Here is a 13,036-nt window from a genome sequence, read left to right on the forward strand (position 1 = left end):
AGCCAAGAAAAACACAACAAGGAATTCTTTCAAGGAGAGACAGAGGATAGAACTAAAGAAAAGCAGAAAATCCCCACTGGAAAATTTTCACTAGGGGATAGAGTGATGATCAATATTCAAACCATGAAGGTGTCCCCACAGTTGTCTGATCACTACATTGTGACTAAGATCCTTCCACAAGAATTTATAGAGGTCTTCAAGGAGGAAACTGGAAGGAAGTTCACAGTGAAGAAAGACAAGCTAAGGCACTGTGATTTCCAACCTCCATGATCAGCAGAACAGAAGATGTCAAGCTAATGACAATAAAAGAGCGCTTGTTGGGAGGCAACCTAACCTGAGGTAGTTTTCTTTTCATAGCTTTTTCAATAAAAATGTTGAATAATTGGTATGCATTGCAAGGAGCTAAGTTTGGTGTTGCACACCAAAATAATTTAAGGGAGAATAAAGCATTCTAAGTTTGGTGTTCCACCAAAATTCTCACTTAAAAGCACATTCTCACTTCTTGCATAATGCTAGCTCCAAGCAATCAGACAAATTATTCAACTATTTAACTGCTTTCTAGCTTTGATTCCATAACCTTTAGCAAGGACACAGGGTTTCAAATATGGTTAACTTGTTGCATCTGAGACAGTGGCAAACAATTAAGTTTGGTGTTCACACACCTAAATAAATCCAAGAGCCACACTCAATTTATGCATACTAACCATGTAATTAAGGGCTTGAGAAGCAAGCAACTTTGAGAATTATGCAGGACATGAGTCAACAATTGAAGATATTGTGCATCTTAACTCAAAGAAAACACAGCAGAAGGAAAAATCAAAGGGCTGCAACTTCAAAGGTTGTATCTAAACTTGATCCTTGCTACTGTGTATTATTTTGAACATGGGAACCATTATATATCTTGCTAAAGTGTTTAATTAGTTGCAAGTGAAATTGTTTGATTATGCTAAATCTGCATAATGCTTGTCATTCATCACTTAGCTTTAATTTTGTTTTGTTTCCCATATGCTTGAATAAAAGAGATTTGGTTTGAATTGAAAAGTGAAATATCCAATGTTGCATAGGTAGAATGGAAGTTAATGGTGGTATATATGTTTGATTAAATGCATAACTCATGAAATAATTGTTGCATAATATCATTCTCATTCAAGTGTGAGTTAGCTTGCTGTTATAAAGATCCTTCAATAAAGAAAAAGCCCTTGAGAACAAAAACAAAAATAAGAAAGAAAAGGAAGAAGAAAAAGCCAAAGTGGCAAGAAAAAAAACAAAGAATAAAGGTTGGACACCAATAGCTTGGACCCTAGGACATATGCCTGTGGTGTTCTTGTACTAAGATATGCTTGGATGAGTAAATTCTAAGGGGTATTTTAAAACCCGGTTGATGAGCGGATAATTTATACGCTTTTTGGCATTGTTTTTAGGTAGTTTTTAGTAAGTTCAAGCTACTTTTAGGGATGTTTTCATTAGTTTTTATGCTAAATTCATATTTCTGGACTTTACTATGAGTTTGTGTGTTTTTCTATGATTTCAGGTAATTTCTGGCTGATATTGAGGGACTTGAGCAAAACTCTGAAAAAGGCTGACAAAAGGACTGCTGATGCTGTTGGAATCTGACCTCCCTGCACTCAAAATGGATTTTCTAGAGCTACAGAACTCCAAATGTCGCGCTCTCACCGGCGTTGGAAAGTAGACATCCAGAGCTTTCCAGCAATATATAATAGTACATACTTTATTCGGAAATTGACGACGTAACTTGGCGTTGAACGCCAAGTACATGCTGCTGTCTGGAGTTAAACGCCAGAAACACGTCATGATCCGGAGTTGAACGCCCAAAACACGTTATAACTTGGAGTTCAACTCCAAGAAAAGCCTCAGCTCGTGGATAGATCAAGCTCAGCCCAAACATACACCAAGTGGGCCCCGGAAGTGGATTTATGCATCAATTACTTACTCATGTAAACCCTAGTAGCTAGTTTATTATAAATAGGACTTTTTACTAGTGTATTAGACATCTCTGGACGCCTAGTCCTTAGACCTTCATGGGGGCTGGCCTCTCGGCCATGCCTGAACCTTTCACTTATATATTTTCAACAGTGGAGTTTCTGCACACCATAGATTAAGGGTGTGGAGCTCTGCTGTACCTCAAGTTTCAATACAATTACTATTACTTTCTATTCAATTCTCTTTTATTCTTATTCCAAGATATACATTACACTTAACTTTGATGAATGTGATGATCCGTGACACTCATCATCATTCTCATCTATGAACGCGCGTGACTGACAACCACTTCCGTTCTACTCTAGGCCGGGCGCATATCTCTTAGATTCCCCAACAGAATCTTCGTGGTATAAGCTAGATAGATGGCGGCATTCATGAGGATCCGGAAAGTCTAAACCTTGTCTATGGTATTCCGAGTAGGATTCTGGGATTGAATGACTGTGACAAGCTTCAAACTCCTGAAGGCTGGGCGTGATGACAAACGCAAAAGAATCAAGGGATTCTATTCCAACCTGATTGAGAATCGACAGATGATTAACCGTGCTGTGACAGAGCATAGGAACGTTTTCACTGAGAGGATGGGATGTAGCCATTGACAACGGTGATGCCCTACATATAGCTTGCCATGGAAAGGAGTAAGAAGAATTGGATGAATGTAATAAGAAAGTAGAGATTCAAGAGGAGCACAACATCTCCACACGCCTATCTGAAATTTCCACTATTGATTTACATAAGTATCTCTATCCATTTTATTTTCTATTTATTTTTATTAATCATATTTGATTTTCTAAATTCCATAATTTTATCCTCCTGACTGGGATTTACAAGATGACCATAGCTTGCTTCATACCAACAATCTCTGTGGGATCGACCCTTACTCACGTAAGGTATTACTTGGACGACCCAGTACACTTGCTGGTTAGTTGAACAGAGTTGTGTCCACACATAAGTGCCATAATAATGATTCCATACAACAACAAAGAATACTACATTGATGTGATCACAATTTTTTCCACCACCGGTCACTTAGATCAACTGATTTGGGATGGCCAATTGAAATTCCACAATAAAGAGCAACTTAGATACAGAACATTTAGTTATCCAAAGAGATGCTGGGCATCAATGATCCTAGGAAAAAATAGTGAGCCATGTGTCTGTGGTGGAAAGATGTTGAGTAAAAGAAAGAAAACAATAAAGCCAAAGGCTACTACTGCAATATTTGACACCAAACCTCCAAAAGAATAAGCTTGTTAAGCATTATAAGAAAGAAAAGTTAGCAAGGGAGTGATTAAAGAGCAAGTCTTATAACAGCAAGTTTAGCAAACCCTTGATGAAAAATGTATACTATGTAACAGCAAACAATACCTTGAGTTATCATTGTTTGCATAAAGACCCCAAAAATCAAGTTCTGCTATATGCCTAATAAGGATATGTGTTCTTTTCTTGTTCATTTCAATTTCTCTTAGTTTTGATGCTTGTTTGGGGACAAGCAAGATTTAAGTTTGGTGTTGTGATGACAAGTCATCATATACCCATTTTTCAAGCTAATTTTACTTGTTTTGTTAGTCTTTATGCACTTTCTTGCATCCTAAGTAAGTGATTTGGAATGAAAATGCATAACTTCTTTAAATCAAACAACCACCATGAAATTTATGTTAACTCATGAGGTTTAAGCTAAATTTAATTGAATTTTAATTGATTTATAAGCCTCTTGAATTTAGTGATACTTTGAGTGGTTGTTTTGGTTTATTGTAGGTGAAGAAAAGAAAAAAAGGAAAAGCGTGGCCTAAGGAAGTGTGGCCCAAGGAGAACAAAATGTGGTCAAAGAGAGAAGAATTGTGGCGCACAAAATGAGGAAGGCAAGTATTGCCCTCCACAAGGGCACACTGCCCTCTAGGAGGGCAACATAAGGGAACAAAGCTTGCTAGGCAACTCTGCCCTGCCCACGACAAGGTGATGAGCGGATAATTTGTACCCTTTTTGGCATTGTTTTTAGTATGTTTTTAGTAGTTTTAGTTAAGTTCTTAGTATATTTTTATTAGTTTTTAGTTAAAATTCACTTTTCTGGACTTTACTATGAGTTTGTGTGTTTTTCTGTGATTTCAGGTATTTTCTGGCTGAAAATGAGGGACCTGAGCAAAAATCTGATCCAGAGATTGAAAAGGACTGCAGATGCTGTTGGATTCTGACCTCCCTACACTCGAAGTGGATTTTCTAGAGCTACAGAAGCCCCATTGGCGCGCTCTCAATGGCGTTGGAAAGTAGACATCCTGGGCTTTCCAGCAATATATGATAGTCCATACTTTGCCCAAGATTTGATGACCCAAACCGGCGTTCAAAGTCACCCTCAGAAATCCCAGCGTTAAACGCCGGAACTGGCACCTAAATGGGAGTTAAATTCTGGCATAAAAGCTGGCGTTTAACTCCAAGAAGAGTCTCTACACGAAATTGCTTCATTGCTCAGCCCAAGCACACACCAAGTGGGCCCGGAAGTGGATTTTTATGTCATTTACTCATCTCTGTACACCCTAGGCTACTAGTTTCTTATAAATAGGACCTCTTACTATTGTATTTTCATCTTTGGATTATTTTTAGATCCTTTGATCATCTTTGGACATCTAGTTCTTAGATCATTGAGAGGCTGGCCATTCGGCCATGCCTAGACCTTTTTCTTATGCCGTGACACTCATCATCATTCTCACTTATGAACAAGGTGACTGACAACCACTTTTGTTCTACAAGCAATCAAGGCTCTAGTGAATATCTCTTAGATTCCTGATACACGATGCATGGTTGATCGCCTGACAACCGAGTGCTCGCCTGACAAACGAGCCAGCCATTCCGTGAGATCAAAGTCTTCGTGGTATAGGCAAGAACTGATGGCGGCATTCAAGAGAATCCGGAAGGTCTAACCTTGTCTGTGGTATTCTGAGTAGGATTCAATGATTGAATGACTGTGACGTGCTTCAAACTCCTAGCAGGCGGGGCGTTAGTGACAGACGCAAAAGAATCGATGGATTTTATTCCGGCCTGACCGAGAACCGACAGCTGATTAGCCATATGCTGTGACAGAGCATAGGAACATTTTCACTGAGAGGATGGGAGGTAACCACTGACAACGGTGAAACCCTACATAAGCTTGCCATGGAAAGGAGTAAGAAGGATTAGATGAAGACAGTAGGAAAGTAGAGAGACGGAAGGGAAGGCATCTTCATACGCTTATCTGAAGTTCCTACCAATGAATTACATAAGTACCTCTATCTTTATCTTTATGCTTTATTCGTATATCACTATACCCATTTGAGTCTGCCTGACTAAGATTTACAAGGTGACCATAGCTTGCTTCATACCAACAATCTCCGTGGGATCGACCCTTACTCGCGTAAGGTTTATTACTTGGACGACCCAGTGCAGTTGCTGGTTAGTTGTGCAAAGTTGTGTAGTGATCACAATTTCGCGCCACCAAGTTTTTGGCGCCGTTGCCGGGGATTGTTTTGTGTATGGACAACTAACGGTTCATCTTGTTGCCTAGATTAGGTATTTTTCTTCAGAGTTCTTAAGAATGAATTCTAGTGTTTCAAGGTGATGTTCTTATCATCACCAAAGCTGATTGATCTTCATCAATTTAGCTCTTGAATGCAATGTCCTGCTGAAGCTTGGCTAGCCATGTCTAATTCCTTTAGACTAAAGCTTTAGACTAAACATTGCATGATTCCTGGAATTCTCATTAAGAATTTTGATACCTTTATTTTCTTTTCCATATAATTTTCGAAAAAAAAAAGCACAAAAAAATTACAAAATCATAAAAACCAAAAATATTTTATGTTTCTTGTTTGAGTCTAGTGTCTCATCTTAAGTTTGGTGTCAATTGCATGCATTCATTCATGTGTCTTAAGGATCTTCAAGTAATTCTTGATTATTTCTTACTCTGATCATTGAATTCTCTGGACTTGAGTGTTTTGTGTGTCTCATATGCATTCTCATTAGTGTCAGTAGTATACCAACTGCTAAGTTTGGTGTCTTGCATGCATTGTTATTTGATTTTAGTTGCATTTTGATTATAAAAAAAATCCAAAAATATTTTTAATTTGTGTCTTTTCAAGTCAATAATACAGAGAATTGAAGATTCAGAACATGCAGCAGAGGAATTACGCAGAAAAAGCTGGGCGTTCAAAACGCCCAGTGAAGAAGGACAGACTGGCGTTTAAACGCCAGCCAGGGTACCTGGTTGGGCGTTTAACGCCCAAAAGGGTATAGTTTTGGGCGTTAAACGCCAGAATGTGCACCATTCTGGGCGTTTAACGCCAGGATGGCACAAGGGGGAGGATTTTGTTTTCAAATCAATTTTTTTCAAGTTTTCAAAGTTTTTCAAAATCAAATCTTTTTCAAATCATATCTTTTCAATCAAATGTTTTCAAAATCAATTTCTTTCCTTTTTCAAAGATACTTGCTAACAATTAATGATTTGATTGAACATTTCAAGTATGTTGCCTTTTCTGTTGATAAAGGTTTAATGTTTGAATCATATCTGTTCTTGTTAGGCAAGTCATTAATTTTTTAAAATTTTTTTTTTTAAAATTGTTTTCAAATCATATTTTCTCAATCACATCTTTTTAAAACCAATCATATCTTCTTAATCACATCTTTTTCAAAATAATTTTCAATCAAATCTTTTTTTTTTATTTCTAATTTCAAAATCTTTTTCAAAAAAATCACTTGATTTCTTTTCCACTTTCATTTTCGAAAATCAATTAGTGTTTTTCAAAAATGTTTTCAAAAATCTTTACTTAATTTTCGAAAATCACTTCCCTTCTTCTCACATCCTTCTATTTATGGACTAACACTATCCCTTAATGCAAAATTCGAACTCCATCTTCTTTGATAAGTTCGAATTTTCTACTTCTGTCTTCTACTTTTCTTTTCCTTTGACACTTCAAGGAATCTCTATACTGTGACATAGAGGATTCCACATATTCTTGTTCTTTTCTCTTTCTTATGAGCAGGAGCAAAGACAAAAGCATTCTTGTTGAGGCTGACCCTGAACCTGAAAGGACCTTGAAGAGAAAGCTAAGAGAAGCCAAAGCACAACTCTCTTTAGAGGACCTGACCGAATTCTTCAAGGAAGAAGAACACATGGCAGCCGAAAACAACAACAATGCAAACAATGCAAGGAAGGTGCTGGGTGACTTTACTGCACCTACTCCCGACTTCTATGGGAGAAGCATCTCTATCCCTGCCATTGGAGCAAACAACTTTGAGCTTAAGCCTCAATTAGTTTCTCTAATGCAACAGAATTGCAAGTTCCATGGACTTCCATTGGAAGATCCTCATCAGTTTTTAGCTGAATTCTTGCAAATCTGTGACACTGTCAAGACTAATGGGGTTGACCCTGAGGTCTACAGACTTATGCTATTCCCTTTTGCTGTAAGAGACAGAGCTAGGACATGGTTGGACTCACAACCTAAAGAAAGCCTGGACTCATGGGAAAAGCTAGTCAATGCCTTCTTGGCAAAGTTCTTTCCACCTCAAAAATTGAGTAAGCTTAGAGTGGAAGTCCAAACCTTCAGACAAAAGGATGGAGAATCCCTCTATGAAGCTTGGGAAAGATACAAACAATTGATCAGAAAATGTCCTTCTGACATGCTTTCTGAATGGAGCATCATAGGAATTTTCTATGATGGTCTCTCTGAACTATCCAAGATGTCTTTGGATAGCTCTGCTGGAGGATCTCTTCATTTGAAGAAGACGCCTACAGAAGCTCAAGAGCTAATTGAAATGGTTGCAAATAACCAATTCATGTACACTTCTGAAAGGAATCCTGTGAACAATGGGACTAATCAGAAGAAAGGAGTTCTTGAGATTGATGCTCTGAATGCCATTCTGGCTCAGAACAAGATATTGACTCAACAAGTCAATTTGATTTCTCAAAGTCTGTCTGGAATGCAAAGTGCACCAAGCAGTACTAAGGATGCTTCATCTGAAGAAGAAGCCTATGATCCTGAGAACCCTTCAATGGAAGAGGTGAATTACCTAGGAGAACCCTATGGAAACACCTATAATTCTTCATGGAGAAATCACCCAAATTTCTCATGGAAGAATCAAGAGAAACCTCAACAAGGTTTTAACAACAATAATGGTGGAAGAAACAGGTTTAGCAATGGCAAGCCTTTTCCATCATCTTCTCAACAACAGACAGAGAATTCTAAGCAGAACCCCTCTGACTTAGCAACTATGGTCTCTGATCTAATCAAAACCACTCAAAGTTTCATGACTGAAACAAGGTCCTCCATTAGGAATTTGGAGGCACAAGTGGGACAGCTGAGCAAGAAAGTTACTGAACTCCCTCCTAGTACTCTCCCAAGCAACACATAAGAAAATCCAAAAGGAGAGTGCAAGGCCATCAACATGGCCGAATTTGGAGAGGAAGGAGAGGAAGTGAACGCCACTGAGGAAGACCTCAGTGGGCGTGCACTGACCTCCATTGAGTTCCCCAATGAGGAACCATGGGAATCTGAGGCTCAAAATGAGACCATAGAGATTCCATTGGACTTACTTCTGCCTTTCATGAGCTCTGATGAGTATTCTTCCTCTGAAGAGGATGAGTATGTCACTGAAGAGCAAGTTGCTAAATACCTTGGAGCAATCATGAAGCTAAATGACAAGTTATTTGGAAATGAGGCTTGGGAGAATGAACCTCCTTTGCTCACCAAAGAACAAGATGACTTGTCTAGGCAGAAATTACCTCAAAAGAGACAAGATCCTGGGAAGTTTTCAATACCTTGTACCATAGGCAACATGACCTTCAAGAAGGCTCTGTGTGGCTTAGGGTCAAGTGTAAACCTCATGCCTCTCTCTGTAATGGAGAAGCTAGGGATCTTTGAGGTGCAAGCTGCAAGAATCTCATTAGAGATGGCAGACAACTCAAGAAAACAAGCTCATGGACTTGTAGAGGATGTCTTGGTAAAGATTGAAAACCATTACATCCCTGCGGATTTCATAATCCTAGAGACTGGGAAGTGCATGGATGAAACCATCATCCTTGGCAGACCCTTCCTGGCCACAGCAAAGGCTGTGATTGATGTTGATAGAGGAGAGTTGATCATTCAAGTGAATGAAGAATCCTTGGTGTTTAAGGCTCAAGGATATCCCTCTGTCATCATGGAGAGGAAGCATGAAGAGCTTCTCTCAAATCAGAGTCAAACAGAGCCCCCACAGTCAAACTCTAAGTTTGGTGTTGGGAGGCCACAACCAAACTCTAAGTTTGGTGTTGAACCCCCACATTCAAACTCTAAGTTTGGTGTTGGGAGGTTCCAACATTGCTCTGAGAAAATGTGAGGCTCCATGAGAGCCATCTGTCAAGCTACTGACATTAAAGAAGCGCTTGTTGGGAGGCAACCCAATGTTATATTTTATCTATTTTCTTTTGTTATTTTATGTTTTTTGTAGGTTGATGATCATAAGAAGACACAAAATCAATTGAAAAAGCAAAAACAGAATGAAAAACAGGAAGAAAAATAGCACACCCTGAAGGAAGAACCCACTGGCGTTTAAACGCCAGTAAGGCTAGCAGGTGGGCGTTTAACGCCCAGTCTGGCACCATTCTGAGCGTTTAACGCCAGAAAGGGGCACCAGACTGGCGTTAAACGCCAGAAAAGGGCAAGAACCTGGCGTTAAACGCCAGGAATGGGCACCAGCCCGGCGTTTAACGCCAGAAATGGCTCAAAACGTGATTTTGAATGCCATTTGGTGCAGGGATGACTTTTCCTTGACACCACAGGATCTGTGGACCCCACAGGATCCCCACCAACCCCACCACTCTCTTTGGGTTCGGGTCCACACTTTGATCATGGCTCTTGGTGATCCATGCATTGGCATAGAACTCTTGAACCATTAAGATTCCGACTTGTTGAATGGGGTTGGTAAGAACTTCCCAACCTCTTCTTCGAATCTCATGTCGGATCTCCGGGTATTCACTCTTTTTGAGTTTGAAAGGGACCTCGGGGATCACCTTCTTCATGGCCACAACTTCATAGAAGTGGTCTTGATGCACCCTTGAGATGAATCTCTCCATCTCCCATGACTCGGAGGTGGAAGCTTTTGCCTTCCCTTTCCTCTTTCTAAAGGTTTCTCCGGCCTTGGATGCCATAAATGGTTATAGAAAAACAAAAAGCAATGCTTTTACCACACCAAACTTAAAAGGTTTGCTCGTCCTCGAGCAAAAGAAGAAAGAAGAGAGTAGAAGAAGAAGAAATAGAGGAGATAGAGATGGCTTTGTGGTTCGGCCAAAGAGGGAGAAGTAGTGTTTAGGTTGTGTGAAAATGAAGGAGTGCAGATGGGTTTATATAGGGGTGGAGAGAGGGGTAGGGTTCGGTTATGAATGGGTGGGTTTGGGATGGAAAGTGGTTTGAATTTGAATGGTGAGGTAGGTGGGGTTTTATGAAGGATGAATGTGAGTGGTGAAGAGAAAGATGGGATTTGATAGGTGAGGGTTTTTGGGGAAGAGTGGTTGAGGTGATTGGTGAATGGGTGAAGAAGAAGAGAGAGGGTGGTGCGGTAGTTGGGGATCCTGTGGGGTCCATAGATCCTGAGGTGTCAAGAAAAATTCATCCCTGCACCATGTGGCGAGCAAAAATGCTCTTTATGCCAATTCTGGCGTTAAACGCCGGGCTGGTGCCCATTTCTGGCGTTTAACGCCAGCTTCTTGCCCCTTCCTGGCGTTTAACGCCAGTCTGGTGCCCCTTTCTGGCGTTAAACGCCCAGAATGGTGCCAGACTGGGCGTTAAATGCCCATTTGCTGTCCTTACTGGCGTTTAAACACCAGCGAGATCTTCCTCCAGGGTGTGCTATTTTTCTTTCTGTTTTTCATTCTTTTTTTGCTTTTTCAACTGATTTTGTGACTTCTCATGATCATCAACCTACAGAAAACATAAAATAACAAAGGAAAATAGATAAATATAACATTGGGTTGCCTCCCAACAAGCGCTTATTTAATGTCAGTAGCTTGACAGTGGGCTCTCATGGAGCCTCACAGATACTCAGAGCAATGTTGGAACCTCCCAACACCAAACTTAGAGTTTGAATGTGGGGATTCAACACCAAACTTAGAATTTGGTTGTGGCCTCCCAACACCAAACTTAGAGTTTGACTGTGGGGGCTCTGTTTGACTCTATTTTGAGAGAAGCTCTTCATGCTTCCTCTCCTTGGTGACAGAGGGATATCCTTGAGCCTTAAACACAAAGGATTCTTCATTCACTTGAATGATCAATTCTCCTCTGTCCACATCAATCACAACCTTTGCTATGGCTAGGAAGGGTCTGCCAAGGATGATGGATTCATCCATGCACTTCCCAGTTTCTAGGACTATGAAATCAGTAGGGATGTAATGGTCTTCAATCTTTACCAGAACATCCTCTACAAGCCTATAAGCTTGTTTTCTTGAATTATCTACCATCTCTAGTGAGATTCTTGCTGCTTGTACCTCAAAGATCCCTAGCTTCTCCATTACAGAGAGAGGCATGAGGTTTACACTTGACCCTAGGTCACACAAGGCCTTCTTGAAGGTCATGGTGCCTATGGCACAAGGTATTGAGAACTTCCTAGGATTTTGTCTCTTTTGAGGTAATTTCTGCCTAGACAAGTCATCCAGTTCTTTGGTGAGCAAAGGAGGTTCGTTCTCCCAAGTCTCATTACCAATTAACTTGTCATTTAGCTTCATGATTGCTCCAAGGTACTTAGCAACTTGCTCTTCAGTGACATATTCATCCTCTTCAGAGGAAGAATACTCATCAGAGCTCATGAATGGCAGAAGTAAATCCAATGGAATCTCTATGGTTTCAGTGTGAGCCTCAGATTCCCATGGTTCCTTATTAGGGAACTCATTGGAGGCCAGTGGACGTCCATTGAGGTCCTCCTCAGTGGCGATCACTGCCGCTTCCTCCTCTCCAAGTTCGGCCATGTGGGTTATGTTAATGGCCTTGCATTCTCCTTTTGGATTCTCTTCTGTATTGCTTGGAAGAGTACTAGGAGGGAGTTCAGTAATTTTCTTGCTCAGCTGTCCCACTTGTGCCTCCAAGTTTCTAATGGAGGACCTTGTTTCAGTCATGAAACTTTGAGTGGTTTTGATTAGATCAGAGACCATGGTTGCTAATTCAGAGTGGCTCTGCTTAGAATTCTCTGTCTGTTGTTGAGAAGATGATGGAAAAGGCTTGCCATTGCTAAACCTGTTTCTTCCACCATTATTGTTGTTGAAACCTTGTTGAGGTCTCTGTTGATCCTTCCATGAGAGATTTGGATGATTTTTCCATGAAGAATTATAGGTGTTTCCATAGGGTTCTCCCATGTAATTCACCTCTTCCATTGAAGGGTTCTCAGGATCATAAGCTTCTTCTTCAGATGAAGCGTCCTTAGTACTGCCTGGTGCAGCTTGCATTCCAGACAGACTTTGAAAAATCATATTGACTTTATGAGTCAATATTTTGTTCTGAGCCAATATGGCATTCAGAGTATCAATCTCAAGAACTCCTTTCTTCTGATTCGTCCCATTGCTCACAGGATTCCTTTCAGAAGTGTACATGAATTGGTTATTTGCAACCATTTCAATGAGCTCTTGAGCTTCTGCAGGCGTCTTCTTCAGATGAAGAGATCCTCCAGCAGAACTATCTAATGACATCTTGGACAGTTCAGACAGACCATCATAGAAGATACCTATGATGCTCCATTCAGAAAGCATGTCAGAGGGACACTTTCTGATCAATTGTTTGTATCTTTCCCAAGCTTCATAGAGGGATTCACCTTCCTTCTGTCTGAAGGTTTGGATTTCCACTCTAAGCTTACTCAATTTTTGAGGTGGAAAGAACTTTGCCAAGAAGGCATTGACTAGCTTTTCCCAAGAGTTCAGGCTTTCTTTAGGTTGTGAGTCCAACCATATCCTAGCTCTGTCTCTTACAGCAAAAGGGAATAGCATAAGTCTGTAGACCTCAGGGTCAACCCCATTGGTCTTAACAATGTCACAGATTTGCAAGAACTCAGCTAAAAA

General features: G+C 40.2%; 2 non-coding genes across 2 annotated transcripts; one reads left to right on the plus strand and one right to left on the minus strand.

Moving 5' to 3' along the window:
- Window positions 1–7,539: 7,539 nt before the first annotated feature.
- LOC130971068 (small nucleolar RNA R71) lies at window positions 7,540–7,647 on the minus strand. Its single transcript, XR_009082303.1, has one exon. It is a non-coding gene; the product is annotated as a small nucleolar RNA R71 (small nucleolar RNA).
- Window positions 7,648–12,724: 5,077 nt separating this feature from the next.
- LOC130971087 (small nucleolar RNA R71) lies at window positions 12,725–12,832 on the plus strand. The gene has a single exon (XR_009082321.1). It is a non-coding gene; the product is annotated as a small nucleolar RNA R71 (small nucleolar RNA).
- The last annotated feature ends 204 nt before the right edge of the window (window positions 12,833–13,036 follow it).

This window comes from Arachis stenosperma, chromosome 3 (genome assembly GCF_014773155.1).
Source record: "Arachis stenosperma cultivar V10309 chromosome 3, arast.V10309.gnm1.PFL2, whole genome shotgun sequence".
NCBI lineage: Eukaryota > Viridiplantae > Streptophyta > Magnoliopsida > Fabales > Fabaceae > Arachis > Arachis stenosperma.